Below are 19,004 nucleotides of genomic sequence, written 5' to 3'. Positions count from 1 at the left end.
GAGTGTTTTGCCTATGTTTTTGTCTAGGAGTTTTATAGCTTCTGGTCTTACATTTAGATCTTTAATCCATTTTGAGTTTATTTTTGTGTGTGGTGTTAAAAAGTGTTCTAGGTTCATTCTTTTATAGGTGGTTGACCAGTTTCCCCAGCCCCACTTGTTAAAGAGGTTATCTTTTCTCCATTGTATATTCTTGCCTCCTTTGTCAAAGATAAGGTGTCCATAGGAGCATGAATTTATCTCTGGGCTTTCTATTTTGTTCCGTTGATCTATTTTTCGGTCTTTGTGCCAGTACTATACTGTCTTGATGACTGTAGCTTTATAATATAGTCTGAAGTCAGGCATGTTGATTCTCCAGTTCCATTCTTCTTTCTCAAGATGACCCAGCAATCCCACTGCTGGGCATACACACCGAGGAAACCAGAATTAAAAGAGACACATGTACCCCAGTGTTCATTGCAGCACTGTTTACAATAGCCAGGACATGGAAGCAACCTAGATGTCCATCGGCAGATGAATGGATAAGGAAGCTGTGGTACGTATACACAATGGAATATTACTCAGCTATTAAAAAGAATGCATTTGAACCAGTTCTAATAGGTGGATGAAATTGGAGCCTATTATACAGAGTGAAGTAAGTCAGAAAGAAAAACACCAATACAGTATATTAATGCATATATATGGAGTTTAGAAAGATGGCAATAATGACCCTATATGCGAGACAGCAAGGGACACAGATGTAAAGAACAGACTTTTGGACTCTGTGGGAGAAGGTAAGGATGGGATGATTTGAGAGAATAACGTTGAAACATGTATATTATCGTATGTGAAATAGGTTGCCAGTCCAGGTTCAATGCATGAGACAGAGTGCTCAGGGCTGGTGCACTGGATGACCCTGAGGGATGGGATGTGGAGGGATGTGGGAGGGAGTGTTCAGGATGGGGGACACATGTGCACCCATGGCTGATTCATGTCAATGTATGGCAAAACCAATAAAATATTGTAAAGTAACTAGCCTCCAATTAAAATAAAATAATTAATTAAAACAAAAAAACAAAAAAGAATTTGCTTGCAATGCAAGAGCTGTAGGAAACAGGGGTTAAATCCCAGGGTTGGGAAGATCTCTTTGAAAATAAAATGGCAATCCACTCAGTATTCTCGCAGGTAATCCCATGGACAAAGGAGCCTGTTAGGCTACACTCCATAAGTCCCAAAGATTCAAACACCACTGAGCAACTGAGCTCATAGGCGTGGCATTTCTGCAGCTCCTACTTTCGCTTTTTCTGTTAACGTGAATTTTAACACAAGTAAGAGTTTTCAACAAATCATAGTCTCAGTCTTAGAGACAGCATTGTTTTCTCTGATTCTTCTTCCTCTTTTGCTTTTCCTCTCTTCCTCCTCTTCCTCATCTTCTCATTATTATTCCTTTCTTGTCTTTCTTCTCTCCTGGTTGTTCATGCTTCTCTATGGAGACCACCATTACCTAACAGACTTCTATGTTTTCTTTTTCTTCTTTTTTATTTTCTCTGCCTTTCTATTCTCTCTCTTTTCTCTGAATTTATGTGTTACTTTTCTTTCACAGACTGTAATGTGGCTTTATTAGAGTTTCTAAAAAAAAAAAGATATTCAGTTTGATATATAACATTTTTTTCAAAGACCATGTCATTCATTTCTTTTTATCTTTGTATAATCACTTAAAAGGTACAATGCATTCCTAACTATAATATTGCTTTAGAAGAAAAGGAAATTAAATATTTATAGTAAGCTCTCTGTGACTCTCTTCAGAAATACTTTTCAAATTATTTAAATAAATGGAAATTTTTATTTTCAAACATTGTATAAGAAATCTTGTGATGCCTAAGCAAAGGCAGACAAATAACTTGAATCCTATGATGATCCATCAGATGTTCAAGCTGGTTTTAGAAAAGGCAGAGGAATGAGAGATTAAATTGCCAATATCCAGTGGATCATGGAAAAAGCAAGAAAGTTCCAGAAAAAAACATCTATTTCTGCTTTATTGACTATGCCAAAGCCTTTGACTGTGTGGATCACAATAAACTGTGGAAAATTCTGAAAGAGATGGGAATACCAGACCACCTGACCTGCCTCTTGAGAAACCTGTATGCAGGTCAGGAAGCAACAGTTAGAACTGGACATGGAACAACAGACTGGTTCCAAATAGGAAAGGGGGTATGTCGAGGCTGTATACTGTCACCCTGCTTATTTAACTTCTATGCAGAGTACATTATGAGAAACGCTGGGCTGGAAGAAGCACAAGCTGGAATCAAGATTGCCAGGAAAAATATCAATAACCTCTGATATGCAGATGACACCACCCTTATGGCAGAAAGTGAAGAGGAACTAAAAAGCCTCTTGATGAAAGTGAAAGAGGAGAGTGGAAAAGTTGGCTTAAAGCTCAACATTCAGAAGACTAAGATCATGGCATCTGGTTCCATCACTTCATGGGAAATAGATGGGAAACAGTGGAAACAGTGTCAGACTTTATTTTGGGGGGCTCCAAAATCACTGCAGATGGTGATTGCAGCCATGAAATTAAAAGACTCTTACTCCTTGGAAGGAAAGTTATGACCAACCTAGATAGTATATTGAAAAGCAGAGACATTTCTTTGCCAACAAAGGTCTGTCTAGTCAAGGCTATGGTTTTTCCAGTGGTCATGTATGGATGTGAGAGTTGGACTGTGAAGAAAGCTGAGTGCTGAAGAATTGATGGTTTTGAACTGTGGTGTTGGAGAAGACTCTTGAGAGTCCCTTGGACTGCAAGGAGATCCAACCAGTCCATCCTAAAGGAGATCAGTCCTGGGTGTTCATTGGAAGGACTGATGCGGAAGCTGAAACTCCAATACTTTGGCCACCTCATGTGAAGAGTTGACTCATTGGGAAAGACCCTGATGCTGGGAGGGATTGGGGACAGGAAGACAAGGGGACGACAGCAGATGAGATGGCTGGATGGCATCACCAACTCGATGTCATGAGTTTGGATGAACTCCGGGAGTTGGTGATTGACAGGGAGGCCTGTCATGCTGAAAGTCATGAGGTCGCAAAGAGTCAGACAGGACTGAGCGACTGAACTGAACTGAACTGATGATGATCCTGGTATTCTGCCTTGAGGCACTGTTTGGACTCCATTGGAGGGAGGAGGGAGGAGAGTTCAGGATGGGGAACACATGTATGCCTGTGGCGGATTCATTTTGATATATGGCAGAACCAATACAATATTGTAAAGTTTAAAAATAAAATAAAATTTTTTTAAAAAGGAAAATAAATAAATAAATAAAAAGGAGCGAGATAAAGAGAATCTTGTGGCATTCTTCAGGTGAAGTCAATAAGATAAATTTCTGTGAGTAAAATATGAGTTGCTCTGGAATTCAGTTATACAAATTCTAGCTGGAATTTCTATGACTGAATATTGTGAGAAGTAAGCTTTTTAAAGAAATAATTCCAAATACCCTAGAAATTCCAAATAATTCCAAGTATGCTTAGATTTCTTCCTTGATTCCATTGCTGAGTTTAAGCAATGTAAGTATGCATGAAACTAAAGAAGTGAGGTAAATAATAGCAAAGGATCTATAATATTTATAGGACTTCTATAGGATTGGAGACATTCAAATTTAGAACAGCTGGAGTGAAGAGTTTTCATTGAATATGTGCACTGAGAAAACACCAAATATGGGCAAATCTAGTGGTAAGACAAAATAGATCATTTATTAAGGGCTACTCTAATCTTGCTTTGACAAGTGTAAAACTAATCTTAAAAGAATCAAGCCAATCCTTTAGTAACCTAACTCTGTGCTAGACAAATTCAATACTCAATAAAACAAAACACAGGCTCCAGCAGTCAATGATCTAATGTTTAAAATATCCACATCCTACAGAAAATTACTAGGTAGATGGAGGATAAAAATACAATACATAACTAGGAGAGAAATATTCAAAATAAAAAGACCTAGATTGGCAGAGATCAGGAATTAAGACATGGTTTAAAGACTGTATTTTTGTATTATAAATATATTCATTAATTTTAAAAACATAAAAGATTATGAGAAAAAGAATACAAAGTACAAAAAGGAGACAAGTAGAATTCTCAAGAATAAAAAATACAGGAGGGGAGGAGCTAAGATGGCGGAGGAGTAGGACAGGGAGAACACTTTCTCCTGCACAAATTCATCAAAAGAACATTTAAACGCTGAGTAAATTCCACAAAACAGCTTCTGAAGGCCGGCAGAGGACATCAGGCACCCAGAAAAGCAACCCAAGTCTTCGAAAGGAGGTGGGAAAAAATATAAAAGACAAAAAAAGAGACAAAAGAGGGAGGGACGGAGTTCCATCCCGGGAAGGGAGTCATAAAAAGAGAGAAGTTTCCAAACACCAGGAAACCTTCTCACTGCCGAATCTGTGCAGAGCCTTGAAAGCACAGAGGGCAACATAACAGGGAGGAAAAATAAATAAACAATTAAAACCCGCAGCCCTACGATAACTCCCCCGCAGAGAAGCAGCGCAGATGCCTGCACACGCCACTAGCAAGTCGGGGCTGGGCAGGGAGGTGCGGCGGGGGCTGCATCGCTTAGAGTAAGGATCTGGCCTGAATACCCCGAGCGCTATCTGAGTGAACTAATTTGGGCTAGCAAACCAGACTGTGGGATATCTACCACGCGAAAAGCCAGCCCTAACCTAAGACACCACCAGGCCTGCACACAGAACAAGTACTGAACAGAGATAGCCGGCTGCAGACCATCCCCTTCCGGTGACAGGCAGCCAGAGCCAAAAGGGGGCAATCGCAGCCCCAGAGAGACATTATCTATAAAATTGCAAGCAGGCTTCTTTGCTAACTAAGACTTCTTGGGAGTCTGGATGGTCAACATCCGCCTGAGAAGGTGCGCTGGTTGTACACCTAGATAACTGAGCGGTGGAGAGGCAATAAGTCGCAGCAATCGCGCTCGCCAAACACCTCATCACCTGAGCTGCTCGGACCTGGGAAGGGCACAAAACGCTGGCCCAACTGAGTCTGCACCTCTGAGGACTACCCGAATGCCTGAACCTGAGCGGCTTGGACCTGGGAGGTGCAAGCAGCCCAGGGCCAGCCACGGATGGTTCCCGGTGGAGCAAACTAGAGCCTGAGCAGTGGGAGCAGGGAGGTTACATGCACAGTAAGCGGGGGCAGACCCAGTGTGGCTGAGGCACTGCGAGCACATGCCAGTGTTATTTGCTTGCAGCGTCCCTCCCTCCCCACAGCGTGACTGAACAAATGAGCCTAAAAAAAAAAAAAAAAAAGTGTCCTCCACCCTCGCCTTTGTATCAGGGCGGAAACCACACACTGAAGAGATCAGCAAACAGAAGAAGCTATAACAGAGGGAACCGCCTTGGAAGCTACAGGCAATAGATTAAAACCCTGTGGTTAGTACCGTCTACATAGGAAGGAGCCTATAGATCTTGAGAAATATAAGTCGGACCAAGGAACTAGCCAAAAATGAACTGAACCCACAATACCGACAACAAATCCAGAGAAAGTCCTAGATATATTTTTACTATTTTTACCATCATTCTTTCTTTCTTTTTAATTTTTTAAAAAATTTTAAGTCCTCTATTATTCCTTTAATTTTCACTTTTATAACCTACTATTACTTTGCAAAAAAAAAAAAAAGACCCTATTTTTTTTAAAGCAAACTTCATATATATATTTTTTATAATTTTTTGACCTTGTTTTTTTTTCTTCTTTTCTTTAACATTGTATTTCTGAAATTCCAAATTCTACTCTAGATTTTTAATTTTAGCTTTTTGGTATTTGTTATCAATTTTGTACCTATATTTTTTTTTTATAATTTTTGTGACTTTTTTCCCCCTCTCTTTCTTTCTCTTCTTCTTTTATATAACATTGTATACCTGAAATTCCATCTCAACTCTAGATTTTTAATTTATGCTTTTTGGTATTTGTTATCAATTTTGTACCTATATTTTCTTTATAATTTTTGCAACTTTGTTTGTTTTTGTTTTTCTTTTTCTCTCTTTCTTTTTCTTCTTCTTTTTTTTTTTTTACAATTGTATTTTTGAAATTCCAAACTCTACTCTAGATTTTTAACTTTTGCTTTTTGGTATTTATTATCAATTTTATACCTATATTTTCTTTATAATTTTTGCGACTTTGTTTTTGTTTTTGTTTTCTCTCTTTCTTTTCCTTCTTCTTTTCTTTAACATAGTATTTTTGAAATTCCAAACTCTACTCTAGATTTTTAATTTTTGCTTTTATGTATTTGTTACCAATTTTGTACCTTTAAGATCCCAATCTACAGTACCCATTTTTCACTAGGGAGCAAGATTACTGGCTTGACTGCTCTCTCTCCCTTTGGACTCTCCTTTTCCTCCACCAGGTCGCCTGTGTCTCCTCCCTAACCCCTCTCTACTCTACCCAACTCTGTGAATTTCTGTGTGTTCCAGATGGTGGAAAACACTTAGGGAACTGATTACTGGCTGGATCTGTCTCCCTCCTTTTCATTTCCCCCTTTTATCCTCCTGGCCACCTCTGCCTCCTTCCTCCTTCTCTTCTCTGTATAACTCCGTGAACATCTCTGAGTGGTCCAGTTGTGGAGTGCACATAAGGAAGTGATTACTGGCTACCCCACTCTCTCCTCTATTGATTCCACCTCATCTCATCTGGGTCACCTCTAACTCCCTCCTCCCTCTTCTCCATGTAACACTGTGAACCTCTCTGGGTGGCCCTCATGGCAGAGAAACTTTTCATCTTTAACATAGATGTTTTATCAATGGTGCTGTATAGAAGGAGAAGTTTTGAAACTACTGTAAAAATAAGACCGATAACTGGAAGCAGGAGGCTTAAGTCCAAACCCTGACTCCAGGGAACTCCTGACTCCAGGGGCCATTAATTGACACGAGCTCATCAAACGCCTCCATACCTACACTGAAACCAAGCACCACACAAGGGCCAACAAGTTCCAGGGCAAGACATACCAAACAAATTCTCTGGCAACACAGGAACACAGCCCTGAGCTCCAAGATACAGGTTGCCCAAAGTCACCCCAAAACCATAGACATCTCATAACTCATTACTGGACACTTCATTGCACTCCAGAGAGAAGAAATCCAGCTCCACCCACCAGAATACGCACACAAGCTTCCCTAACCAAGAAAACTTGACAAGCCACATGTACAAACCAACACACAGTGAGGAAATGCCAAAATAAAGAGAACTCCACAAACTGCCAGAATACAGAAAGGCACCCCAAACTCAGCAATTTAAACAAGATGAAGAGACAGAGGAATACCCAGCAGATAAAGGAACAGGATAAATGCCCACCAAACCAAACAAAAGAAGAAGAGATAAGGAATCTACCTGATAAAGAATTCTGAAAAATGATAGTGAAATTGATCCAAAATCTTGAAATCAAAATGGAATCACAGATAAATAGCCTGGAGACAAGGATTGAGAAGATGCAAGAAAGGTTTAACAAGGACCTAGAAGAAATAAAAAAGAGTCAATATATAATGAATAATGCAATAAATGAAATCAAAAACACTCTGGAGGCAACAAATAGTAGAATAACAGAGGCAGAAGATAGGATTAGTGAATTAGAAGATAAAATGGTAGAAATAAATGAATCAGAGAGGAAAAAAGAAAAATGAATTAAAAGAAATGAGGACAATCTCAGAGACCTCCAAGACAATATTAAATGCTACAACATTCGAATCATAGGGTCCCAGAAGAAGAAGACAAAAAGAAAGACCATGAGAAAATATTTGAGGAGATAATAGTTGAAAACTTCCCTAAAATGGGGAAGGAAATAATCACTCAAGTCCAAGAAACCCAGAGAGTCCCAAATAGGATAAACCCAAGGCGAAACACCCCAAGACATATATTAATCAAATTAACAAAGACCAAACACAAAGAACAAATATTAAAAGCAGCAAGGGAAAAACAACAAATAACACACAAGGGAATTCCCATAAGGATAACAGCTGATCTTTCAATAAAAACTCTTCAAGCCAGGAGGGAATGGCAAGACATACTTAGAGTGATGAAAGAAAATAACCTACAGCCCAGATTATTGTACCCAGCAAGGATCTCATTCAAATACGAAGGAGAAATCAAAAGCTTTACAGAAAAGCAAAAGCTGAGAGAATTCAGTACCACCAAACTAGCTCTCCAACAAATACTAAAGGATATTCTCTAGACAGGAAACACAAAAAGGATGTATAAATTCGAACCCAAAACAATAAAGTAAATGGCAATGGGATCATACTTATCAGTAATTACCTTAAACGTAAATGGGTTGAATGCCCCAACCAAAAGACAAAGACTGGCTGAATGGATACAAAAACAAGACCCCTGCATATGTTGTCTACAAGAGACCCACCTCAAAACAGGGAACACATACAGACTGAAAGTGAAGGTCTGGAAAAAGATTTTCCATGCAAATAGGGACCAAAATAAAGCAGGAGTAGCAATACTCATATCAGATAAAATAGACTTTAAAACAAAAGCCATGAAAAGAAACAAAGGCGGTCACTACATAATGATCAAAGGATCAATCCAAGAAGAAGGTATAACAATTATAAATATATATGCACCCAACACGGGAACACGGCAATATGTAAGACAAATGCTAACAAGTATGAAAGGAGAAATTAACAATAACACAATAATAGTGGGAGACTTTAATACCCCACTTACACCTATGGATAGATCAACTAAACAGAAAATTAACAAGGAAACACAAACTTTAAATGATACAATAGACCAGTTAGACCTAACTGATATCTATAGGACATTTCATCCCAAAACAATGAATTTCATCTTTTTCTCAAGTGCACATGGAACCTTCTCCAGGATAGATCACATCCTGGGCCATAAATCTAGCCTCGGTAAATTCAAAAAAATAGAAATCATTCAAGCATCTTTTCTGACCACAATGCAGTAAGATTAGGTCTCAATTACAGAAGAAAAACTATTAAAAATTCCAACATATGGAGGCTGAACAACACGCTGCTGAATAACCAACAAATCACAGAAGAAATCAAAATATACATAGAAACGAATGAAAATGAAAACACAACAACCCAAAACCTGTGGGACACTGTAAAAGCAGTGCTAAGGGGAACATTCATAGCAATACAGGCATACCTCAAGAAACAAGAAAAAACTCAAATAAATAATCTAACTCTACACCTAAAGCAACTAGAAAAGGAAGAAATGAAGAACCCCAGGGTTAGTAGAAGGAAAGAAATCTTAAAAATTAGAGCAGAAATAAATGCAAAAGAAACAAAAGAGACCATAGCAAAATTCAACAAAGCCAAAAGCTGGTTCTTTGAAAGGATAAATAAAATTGACAAACCATTAGCCAGACTCATCAAGAAACAAAGGGAGAAAAATCAAATCCATAAAATTAGAAATGAAAATGGAGAGATCACAACAGACAACACAGAAATACAAAGGATCATAAGACACTACTATCAGCAATTATATGGCAATAAAATGAACAACGTGGAAGAAATGGACAAATTCTTAGAAAAGTACAACTTTCCAAAACTGGACCAGGAAGAAATAGAAAATCTTAACAGACCCATCACAAGCATGGAAATTGAAACTGTAATCAAAAATCTTCCAGCAAACAGGTGGAGATCCAGGTCCAGACAGCTTCACAGCTGAATTCTACCAAAAATTTAAAGAAGAGCTGACACCTATCCTACTCAAACTCTTCCAGAAAATTGCAGAGGAAGGTAAACTTCCAAACTCATTCTATGAGGCCACCATCACCCTAATTCCAAAACCTGACATAGATCCCACAAAAAAAGAAAACTACAGGCCAATATCACTGATGAACATAGATGCAAAAATCCTTAACAAAATTCTAGCAATCAGAATCCAACAACACATTAAAAAGATCATACACCATGACCAAGTGGGCTTTATCCCAGGGATGCAAGGATTCTTCAATATCCACAAATAAATCAATGTAATACACCACATTAACAAATTGAAAAATAAAAACCATATGATTATCTCAATAGATGCAGAGAAAGCCTTTGACAAAATTCAACATCCATTTATGATAAAAACTCTCCAGGAAGCAGGAATAGAAGGAGCATACCTCAACATAATAAAAGCTATATATGACAAACCCACTGCAAACATTATCCTCAATGGTGAAAAATTGAAAGCATTTCCTCTAAAGTCGGGAACAAGACAAGGGTGCTCACTTTCACCATTACTATTCAACATAGTTTTGGAAGTTTTGGCCACAGCAATCAGAGCAGAAAAAGAAATAAAAGGAATCCAAATTGGAAAAGAAGAAATAAAACTCTCACTATTTGCAGATGACATGATCCTCTACATAGAAAACCCTAAAGACTCCACCAGAAAATTACTAGAACTAATCAGTGATTATAGTAAAGTTGCAGGATACAAAATCAACACACAGAAATCCCTTGCATTCCTATACACTAATAATGAGAAAACAGAAAGAGAAATTAAGGAAACAATTCCATTCACCATTGCAACGGAAAGAATAAAATACTTAGGAATATATCTACCTAAAGAAACTAAAGACCTATACATAGAAACCTATAAAACACTGGTGAAAGAAATCAGAGAGGACACTAATAGATGTAGAAATATACCATGTTCATGGATTGGAAGAATCAATATAGTGAAAATGAGCATACTACCCAAAGCAATTTATAGATTCAATGCAATCCCTATCAAGCTACCAAGGGTATTCTTCACAGAACTAGAACAAATAATTTCACAATTTGTATGGAAATACAAAAAACCTCGAATAGCCAAAGCAATCTTGAGAAAGAAGAATGGAACTGGAGGAATCAACCTACCTGACTTCAGGCTCTACTACAAAGCCACAGTCATCAGGACAGTATGGTACTGGCACAAAGACAGAAATATAGATCAATGGAACAAAATAGAAAGCCCAGAAATAAATACACGCACATTTGGACACCTTATCTTTGACAAAGGAGGCAAGAATATACAATGGATTAAAGACAATCTCTTTAACAAGTGGTGCTGGGAAAACTGGTCAACCACTTGTAAAAGAATGAAACTAGAACACTTTCTAACACCATACACAAAAATAAACTCAAAATGCATTAAAGATCTAAACGTAAGACCAGAAACTATAAAACTCCTAGAGGAGAACATAGGCAAAACACTCTCCGACATACATCACAGCAGGATCCTCTATGACCCACCTCCCAGAATATCGGAAATAAAAGCAAAAATAAACAAATGGGACCTAATTAAACTTAAAAGCTTCTGCACAACAAAGAAAACTATTATCAAGGTGAAAAGACAGCCTTCAGAATGGGAGAAAATAATAGCAAATGAAGCAACCGACGAACAACTAATCTCAAAAATATACAAGCAACTCCTACAGCTCAATTCCAGAAAAATAAATGACCCAATCAAAAAAATGGGCCAAAGAACTAAATAGACATTTCTCCAAAAAAGACATACAGATGTCTAACAAACACATGAAAAGATGCTCAACATCACTCATTATCAGAGAAATGCAAATCAAGACCACTATGAGGTACCATTTCACGCCAGTCAGAATGGCTGCGATCCAAAAGTCTACAAACAATAAATGCTGGAGAGGGTGTGGAGAAAAGGGAACCCTCTTACACTGTTGATGGGAATGCAAACTAGTACAGCCACTATGGAGATTCCTTAAAAAACTGGAAATAGAACTGCCTTATGATCCAGCAATCCCACTGTTGGGCATACACACTGAGGAAACCAGAACAGAAAGAGACACGTGTACTCCAATGTTCATCGCAGCACTGTTTATAATAGCCAGGACATGGAAGCAACCTAGATGTCCATCAGCAGATGAATAGATAAGAAAGCTGTGGTACATATACACAATGGAGTATTACTCAGCCATTAAAAAGAATTCATTTGAATCAGTTCTAATGAGATGGATGAAACTGGAGCCTATTACACAGAGTGAAGTAAGCCAGAAAGAAAAACACCAATACAGTATACTAACACATACATATGGAATTTAGAAAGATGGTAACAATAACCCTGTGTACGAGACAGCAAAAGAGACACTGATGTATAGAACAGTCTTATGGACTCTGTGGGAGAGGGAGATGGTGGGAAGATTTGGGAGAATGGCATTGAAACATGTATACTATCATGTATGAAACGAGTCGCCAGTCCAGGTTCGATGCACGATACTGGATGCTTGGGGCTGGTGCACTGGGACGACCCAAGGGAGGGTATGGGGAGGGAGGAGGGAGGAGGGTACAGGATGGGGAACACATGTATACCTGTGGCAGATTCATTTCGATATTTGGCAAATTAATACAATATTGTGAAGTTTAAAATAAAATAAATTTTAAAAAAAGATATAAGATTAAGAAAATTCTGTAGCTCTACTGAAACTTAAGCTTCCATTTACCTTTGTGATATACCTCTCACCCAGCTGGAGTCTAGAAAAATAGAATGGAAATATTTGGGACTTCCTTGGTGGTTCAGTGGTTGGGAGTCCGCCTGGCAGTGCAGGCACATGGGTTCAAGTCCAGATCCAGGAGGATTCCATATGCCACAGGGCAGCTGGGCAAGGGCACCGCAATTACTGAAGCCCATGATCTCTAGAGCCCATGCTCCATAACAAGAAAAGCCACCGCAATGAGAGCACGTGCACAGCAACTAAAGAAAGCCGCACTCAGCGGTGAAGATCCAGAAGAGCCATAAGTAAATAAATAATTTTTAAAAATACAAATATCTGTGATTGATATATGGTTCTTCAGTAGAATTCCCTGAAAATACAAGTAGACTTCACACTTTGGCAAATGGTTATGAGTGTGATTTGGGATTCCTGAAGTTGCTGGGAGTAAGCTATTCCCCCATCATCTGTGGCCACTGAAATCCCTACCATTCCTTTGCGTTAAGCCCATACTGAAAGTCAGATATCTTCTGCTAAAAGAGAAATATTTTCTTCATACATAATTTTTTTTAAGCTATCTAGCCAAGAGTATGACTCTGGGGAAGGGAACTGCAGGACAGGTAAGTTGGGGCTGAGCTGAAGTTAAGAGAAATGGACATAGTATGTCAAACAGGGTACATTCCAGAGCATGGCAAGCTTTTGAGGTCTGGCGAGAGGAAGAGTCCACACACCAGGGAGGCCTGGTGTGCTGCAATTCATGGGGTCACAAAGAGTCGGACACAACTGAGCGACTGAACTGAACTGAAATGTCTTGATCTTCAAGTTTGTTCCACCATAGACTCAGAACTGACTTGACAAACCTGTTTGTTTTACTCATACATTATTCTCCTAATCTATGTTAATGAAACTATATTACTTACCTGGAAACCTGCCTTTCTTCAAGATTCATATCAATTGCTTTATGGCCAGGTGCCATATGTTATCTCAAAATGCATATGTTATCTCAAAATAAAAAAACAAAATTTTTTTATTGTGGAAAAATATACATAATACACATAAAATGTATCATTTTAACCATTTTTTTTATTCTTCCAATTTTATTTTATTTTTAAACTTTACATAATTGTATTAGTTTTGCCAAATACCAAAATGAATCCGCCACAGGTATACATGTGTTCCCCATACCGAACCCTCCTCCCTCCTCCCTCCCCATACCATCCGTCTGGGCCGTCCCAGTGCACCAGCCCCAAGCATCCAGCATCATGCATCAAACCTGGACTGGCAACTCGTTTCTTACATGATATTTTACATGTTTCATTGCCATTCTCCCACATCTTCCCACCCTCTCCCTCTCCCACAGAGTCCATAAGACTGTTCTATACATCAGTGTCTCTTTTGCTGTCTCGTACACCGGGTTATTGTTACCATCTTTCTAAATTCCATATATATGCGTTAGTATACTGTATTTATGTTTTTCCTTCTGGCTTACTTCACTCTGTATAATAGGCTCCAGTTTCATCCACCTCATTAGAACTGATTCAAATGTATTCTTTTTAATGGCTGAGTAATACTCCATTGTGTATATGTACCACAGCTTTCTTATCCATTCATCTGCTGATGGACATCTAGGTTGCTTCCATGTCTTGGCTATTATAAACAGTGCTGCGATGAACATTGGGGTACACATGTCTCTTTCCCTTCTGGTTTCCTCAGTGTGTATGCCCAGCAGTGGGGTTGCTGGATCATAAGGCAGTTCTATTTCCAGTTTTTTAAGGAATCTCCACACTGTTCTCCATAGTGGCTGTACTAGTTTGCATTCCCACCAACAGTGTAAGAGGGTTCCCTTTTCTCCACACCCTCTCCAGCATTTATTATTTGTAGACTTTTGGATCGCAGCCATTCTGACTGGTGTGAAATGGTACCTCATAGTGGTTTTGATTTACATTTCTCTGATAATGAGTGATGTTGAGCATCTTTTCATGTGTTTGTTAGCCATCTGTATGTCTTTTTTGGAGAAATGTCTATTTAGTTCTTTGGCCCATTTTTTGATTGGGTCGTTTATTTTTCTGGAGTTGAGCTGTAGGAGTTGCTTGTATATTTTTGAGATTAGTTGTTTGTCAGTTGCTTCATTTGCTATTATTTTCTCCCATTCTGAAGGCTGTCTTTTCACCTTGCTAATAGTTTCCTTTGATGTGCAGAAGCTTTTAAGGTTAATTAGGTCCCATTTGTTTATTTTTGCTTTTATTTCCAATATTCTGGGAGGTGGGTCATAGAGGATCCTGCTGTGATGTATGTCGGAGAGTGTTTTGCCTATGTTCTCCTCTAGGAGTTTTACAGTTTCTGGTCTTACGTTTAGATCTTTAATCCATTTTGAGTTTATTTTTGTGTATGGTGTTAGAAAGTGGTCCAGTTTCATTCTTTTACAAGTGGTTGACCAGATTTCCCAGCACCACTTGTTAAAGAGATTGTCTTTAATCCATTGTATATTCTTGCCTCCTTTGTCGAAGATAAGGTGTCCATATGTGCGTGGATTTATCTCTGGGCTTTCTATTTTATTCCATTGATCAATATTTCTGTCTTTGTGCCAGTACCATACTGTCTTGATAACTGTGGCTTTGTAGTAGAGCCTGAAGTGAGGTAAGTTGATTCCTCCAGTTCCATTCTTCTTTCTCAAGATCGCTTTGGCTATTCGAGGTTTTTTGTATTTCCATACAAATTGTGAAATTATTTGTTCTAGCTCTGTGAAGAATACTGTTGGTAGCTTGATAGGAATTGCGTTGAATCTATAAATTGCTTTGGGTAGTATACTCATTTTCACTATATTGATTCTTCCAATCCATGAACAAGGTATATTTCTCCATCTATTAGTGTCCTCTTTGATTTCTTTCACCAATGTTTTATAGTTTTCTATATATAGGTCTTTAGTTTCTTTAGGTAGATATATTCCTAAGTATTTTATTCTTTCCGTTGCAATGGTGAATGGAATTGTTTCCTTAATTTCTCTTTCTGTTTTCTCATTATTAGTGTATAGGAATGCAAGGGATTTCTGTGTGTTGATTTTATATCCTGCAACTTTACTGTAGTCATTGATTATTTCTAGTAATTTTCTGGTGGACTCTTTAGGGTTTTCTATGTAGAGGATCATGTCATCTGCAAATAGTGAGAGTTTTACTTCTTCTTTTCCAATTTGGATTCCTTTTATTTCTTTTTCTGCTCTGATTGCTGTGGCCAAAACTTCCAAAACTATGTTGAATAGTAATGGTGAAAGTGGGCACCCTTGTCTTGTTCCTGACTTTAGAGGAAATGCTTTCAATTTTTCACCATTGAGGATAATGTTTGCAGTGGGTTTGTCATATATAGCTTTTATTATGTTGAGGTATGTTCCTTCTATTCCTGCTCTGGAGAGTTTTTATCATAAATGGATGTTGAATTTTGTCAAAGGCTTTCTCTGCATCTATTGAGATAATCATATGGTTTTTATTTTTCAATTTGTTAATGTGGTGTATTACATTGATTGATTTGCGGATATTGAAGAATCCTTGCATCCCTGGGATAAAGCCCACTTGATCATGGTGTATGATCTTTTTAATGTGTTGTTGGATTCTGATTGCTAGAATTTTGTTAAGGATTTTTGCATCTATGTTCATCAGTGATATTGGCCTGTAGTTTTCTTTTTTTGTGGGATCTTTGTCAGGTTTTGGTATTAGGGTGATGGTGGCCTCATAGAATGAGTTTGGAAGTTTACCTTCCTCTGCAATTTTCTGGAAGAGTTTGAGCAGGATAGGTGTTAGCTCTTCTCTAAATTTTTGGTAGAATTCAGCTGTGAAGCCGTCTGGACCGGGGCTTTTGTTTGCTGGAAGATTTTTGATTACAGTTTCAATTTCCATGCTTGTGATGGGTCTGTTAAGATTTTCTATTTCTTCCTGGTCCAGTTTTGGAAAGTTGTACTTTTCTAAGAATTTGTCCATTTCTTCCACGTTGTCCATTTTATTGGCATATAATTGTTGATAGTAGTCTCTTATGATCCTTTGTATTTCTGTGTTGTCTGTTGTGATCTCTCCATGTTCGTTTCTAATTTTGTTGATTTGATTTTTCTCCCTTTGTTTCTTGATGAGTCTGGCTAATGGTTTGTCAATTTTATTTATCCTTTCAAAGAACCAGCTTTTGGCTTTGTTGATTTTTGCTATGGTCTCTTTTGTTTCTTTTGCATTTATTTCTGCCCTAATTTTTAAGATTTCTTTCCTTCTACTAACCCTGGGGTTCTTCATTTCTTCCTTTTCTAGTTGCTTTAGGTGTAGAGTTAGGTTATTTATTTGACTTGTTTCTTGTTTCTTGAGGTGTGCCTGTATTGCTATGAACTTTCCCCTTAGGACTGCTTTTACCGTGTCCCACAGGTTTTGGGTTGTTGTGTTTTCATTTTCATTCGTTTCTATGCAAATTTTGATTTCTTTTTTGATTTCTTCTGTGATTTGTTGGTTATTCAGCAGCGTGTTGTTCAGCCTCCATATGTTGGAATTTTTAATAGTTTTTCTCCTGTAATTGAGATCTAATCTTACTGCATTGTGGTCAGAAAAAATGCTTGGAATGATTTCTATTTTTTTGAATTTACCAAGGCTAGCTTTATGGCCCAGGATGTGATCTATCCTGGAGAAGGTTCCATGTGCGCTTGAGAAAAAGGTGAAATTCATTGTTTTGGGATGAAATGACCTATAGATATCAATTAGGTCTAACTGGTCTATTGTATCATTTAAAGTTTGTGTTTCCTTGTTAATTTTCTGTTTAGATGATCTATCCATAGGTGTAAGTGGGGTATTAAAGTCTCCCACTATTATTGTGTTATTGTTAATTTCTCCTTTCATACTTGTTAGCATTTGTCTTACGTACTGTGGTGCTCCCGTGTTGGGTGCATATATGTTTATAATTGTTATATCTTCTTCTTGGATTGATCCTTTGATCATTATGTAGTGACCTTCTTTGTCTCTTTTCACCGCCTTTCTTTTATAGTCTATTTTATCTGATATGAGTATTGCTACTCCTGCTTTCTTTTGGTCCCTATTTGCATGGAAAACCTTTTTCCAGCCCTTCACTTTCAGTCTGTATGTGTCCCCTGTTTTGAGGTGGGTCTCTTGTAGACAACATATGTAGGGGTCTTGTTTTTGTATCCATTCAGCCAGTCTTTGTCTTTTGGTTGGGGCATTCAACCCATTTACGTTTAAGGTAATTACTGATAAGTATGTTCCCGTTGCCATTTACTTTATTGTTTTGGGTTCGAGTTTCTACACCGTTTTTGTGTTTCCTGTCTAGAGAATATCCTTTAGTATTTGTTGGAGAGCTGGTTTGGTGGTGCAGAATTCTCTGAGCTTTTGCTTGTCTGTAAAGCTTTTGATTTCTCCTTCATACTTGAATGAGATCCTTGCTGGGTACAATAATCTGGGCTGTAGGTTATTTTCTTTCATCATTTTAAGTATGTCTTGCCATTCCCTTCTGGCTTGAAGAGTTTCTGTTGAAAGATCAGCTGTTATCCTTATGGGAATTCCCTTGTGTGTTATTTGTTGTTTTTCCCTTGCTGCTTTTAATATTTGTTCTTTGTGTTTGATCTTTGTTAATTTGATTAATATGTGTCTTGGGGTGTTTCTTCTTGGGTTTATCCTGTTTGGTACTCTCTGGGTTTCTTGGACTTGGGTGATTATTTCCTTCCCCATTTTAGGGAAGTTTTCCACTATTATCTCCTCAAGTATTTTCTCATGGTCTTTCTTTTTGTCTTCTTCTTCTGGAACCCCTATGATTCGAATGTTGTAGCGTTTAATATTGTCCTGGAGGTCTCTGAGATTGTCCTCATTTCTTTTAATTCGTTTTTCTTTTATCCTCTCTGATTCATTTATTTCTACCATTTTATCTTCTAATTCACTAATCCTGTCTTCTGCCTCTGTTATTCTACTATTTGTTGCCTCCAGAGTGTTTTTAATTTCACTTATTGCATTATTCATTATATATTGACTCTTTTTTATTTCTTCTAGGTCCTTGTTAAACCTTTCTTGCATCTTCTCAATCCTTGTCTCCAGGCTATTTATCTGTGATTCCATTTTAGTTTCAAGATTTTGGATCAATTTCACTATCATTATTCGGAATTCTTTATCAGGTAGATTCCCTATCTCTTCCTCTTTTGTTTGGTTTGGTGGGCATTTATCCTGTTCCTTTATCTGCTAAGTATTCCTCTGTCTCTTCATCTTGTTTAAATTGCTGAGTTTGGGGTGTCCTTTCTGTATTCTGGCAGTTTGTGGAGTTCTCTTTATTATGGCGTTTCCTCACTGTGTGTGGGTTTGTACAGGTGGCTTGTCAAGGTTTCCTGGTTAGGGAAGCTTGTGTCGGTGTTCTGGTGGGTGGAGCTGTATTTCTTCTCTCTGGAGTGCAATGAAATGTCCAGTAATGAGTTATGAGATGTCTATAGTTTTGGGGTGACTTTGGGCAGCCTGTATCTTGAAGCTCAGGACTGTGTTCCTTTGTTGCTGGAGAATTTGCTTGATATGTCTTGCCCTGGAACTTATTGGCCCTTGTGTGGTGCTTGGTTTC

At 38.0% G+C, this 19,004-nt stretch overlaps 1 protein-coding gene across 2 annotated transcripts in view; it reads right to left on the bottom strand.

The window, feature by feature from the left end:
• The window catches only part of LOC133236451 (butyrophilin subfamily 1 member A1-like), a 51,960-nt gene that overhangs the window by 29,912 nt on the left and 3,044 nt on the right, over positions 1–19,004 (bottom strand). Inside the window, exon 2 of one of the 2 annotated variants that reach the window (XM_061398479.1) lies at positions 1,481–1,605. The exons of the other annotated variant lie outside the window; for it this stretch is intronic. The gene's annotated coding sequence lies outside the window, so the exon portion shown is untranslated. The remainder of the gene's footprint in view (positions 1–1,480; positions 1,606–19,004) is intronic. 2 annotated transcript variants of the gene reach the window in all.

The sequence above is a fragment of the Bos javanicus genome, chromosome 23 (assembly GCF_032452875.1).
Source record: "Bos javanicus breed banteng chromosome 23, ARS-OSU_banteng_1.0, whole genome shotgun sequence".
Classification (NCBI taxonomy): domain Eukaryota; kingdom Metazoa; phylum Chordata; class Mammalia; order Artiodactyla; family Bovidae; genus Bos; species Bos javanicus.
This window is presented reverse-complemented; position numbering and strand designations above follow the sequence as displayed.